General features: G+C 52.3%; 1 pseudogene; it reads left to right on the plus strand.

Annotated features, from left to right (window-relative positions):
• The first annotated feature begins 825 nt into the window (after positions 1–825).
• Positions 826–1,311, plus strand: LOC132420887 (CDP-diacylglycerol--inositol 3-phosphatidyltransferase pseudogene; annotated as a pseudogene).
• The last annotated feature ends 625 nt before the right edge of the window (positions 1,312–1,936 follow it).

Here is a 1,936-nt window from a genome sequence, read left to right on the forward strand (position 1 = left end):
AAATTCTCCTCTGACTCTCTCATCTTCCTAACCCAGGGGATTTTTCCAATTTCAGGATATGGGAAGCAGAAAGCTTCCTACCATTTGCAGACTTCCAAATCAATTGTATTTACTAAGCACAAGCATTTTTTTCCACTTCTTCTGGGGCCCTAGCCCCAAACTCAAAGCCAAGAAAAGACTCTTGGCTTCTCTCTTTCTGCTGCATTACCTCTCTTAAGATGATGGGCATAACATTCCTCAGCTGTTGCATGAAAAGGGAGAAGGATCATGGGGTGAAATAGGGGAAGATGTTATCCTGCTATAGAAGAAATATAGTGTCCAGAACAAGGGAGCATTCATCAGACTACACAGGGAATGTCTTGTATGTTGCTGTGTATCTCATCTTAGAAAGAATATATTTATCCACAAAGATCCAGGGAGGTAAAGGGATTCTGAATCACATTATATAAGTATCTAATCAATAAGACTTCTATACAACATTCAGCATCCAAAGCTGAGGATGTAACAGTCAAGATAGGCTAGTTTATGCTGTGATAGTAAATGACCTCTGCTCCACGCACAGCTGGGTTGGCCCATGCTCCGGCTGGCAGCGAGCTTTAACATCTGGGACCCGACTGGGGCAGCGGGGACCTGCGTGCAGTGGGCACGGCCAATGCACCGGGCTGGAGGGTGAGCCTTGTGCCCAGGGTGGGACACAGCCGACACCTCCAGATAAGGCCCAGGGCGGCCAGGGGACCTCCGGTGCCAGGCGAAAATATCTTCCTGTCTGCGCCTAACCTCATCGGTTATGCACAGATTGTCTTCACCATCATTTCTTTCTACTTCATGCTCTGCTGCCCCCTCACGGCCTCCTCCTTCTACCTGCTCAGTGGATTTCTGGACGCTTTTGATGGACACGCTGCTCGAGTCCTTAATCAAGGGAGCGGGTTTGGGGCCATGCTGGACATGCGGGCAGACTGCTGCTCCACAATGTGTCTGCTGGTCAACCTGGCCCTACTGTACCCTCACGCCACCCTTCTCTTCCAGCTCAACGTGAGCTTGGATGTGGCCAGCCACTGGCTGCACCTCCACAGTTCTGTGGTCCGAGGCAGTGAAAGTCACAAGATGATTAACCTGTCTGGAAATCCAGTGCTTTGCATCTACTATACCTCCAGACCTGCTCTATTTATCCTGGGTGCTGGAAATGAGCCCTTCTACTGCCTTCTCCTCCGTCATGTAATCCTGGGGACCAGTCCCACCCCTGTGATCTCTCAGGGACCTTTAGCTGGCTTTGTGGGTCTTTTCCGAATGTGCCTCTGGATCACCACCTGATCACAGCCGCCTGCAACATGGCTGCCTTGGACGCAGCAGATCATGCCAAGAAGACGTGACCCTGGAACCCCCAGTCCCTGGCTGTGCACTGGCCCTGGGAGTCTCACTGTGCCACGTGGCTCCCCTGTCGCTCCTAGGAGGTCCCAGGCTCGTATCTTCCCAATGTGTCATCCAACCTGCTGGGAAGGGGGGGCCAGCCTCTTTGGTGATGTCATGTTCTCCATAATCCTGGGGACCAGTCCCACCCCTGTGGTCTCCAGGGACCTATACTTCAAATCAGGAAGGATGCTCAGGAGGGCCCATCCACACGGGCAGTGCTCCTGGGGCCCCAAGAGAGCTGTCTGAGGACTGGGTATTGTCACACCCGCTGGCTCAGCCCTGGGATCTGGCTTGGCCTGAGACCTTAGGGACACTTGAGTGAGGGAGGTGGGGTAGGGGCCAGGTTTCCCAAAAGGCAGGGATTCAGAACTCTGCCCCTGGCTAGAGTAATTCTGTGGGTCTAATGGTCAGGAGAGAAGGGGCTGTCGATATCCCCATTGCAATCTCCTCTGTCCTGGCTCTGCAAACCTTGATAATGAGGGTGGGAGTGTCACTGGAAAACAAAGTAACAAACAAACAAAAAAAC

The sequence above is a fragment of the Delphinus delphis genome, chromosome 1 (genome assembly GCF_949987515.2).
Source record: "Delphinus delphis chromosome 1, mDelDel1.2, whole genome shotgun sequence".
Taxonomy (NCBI): Eukaryota; Metazoa; Chordata; class Mammalia; order Artiodactyla; family Delphinidae; genus Delphinus; species Delphinus delphis.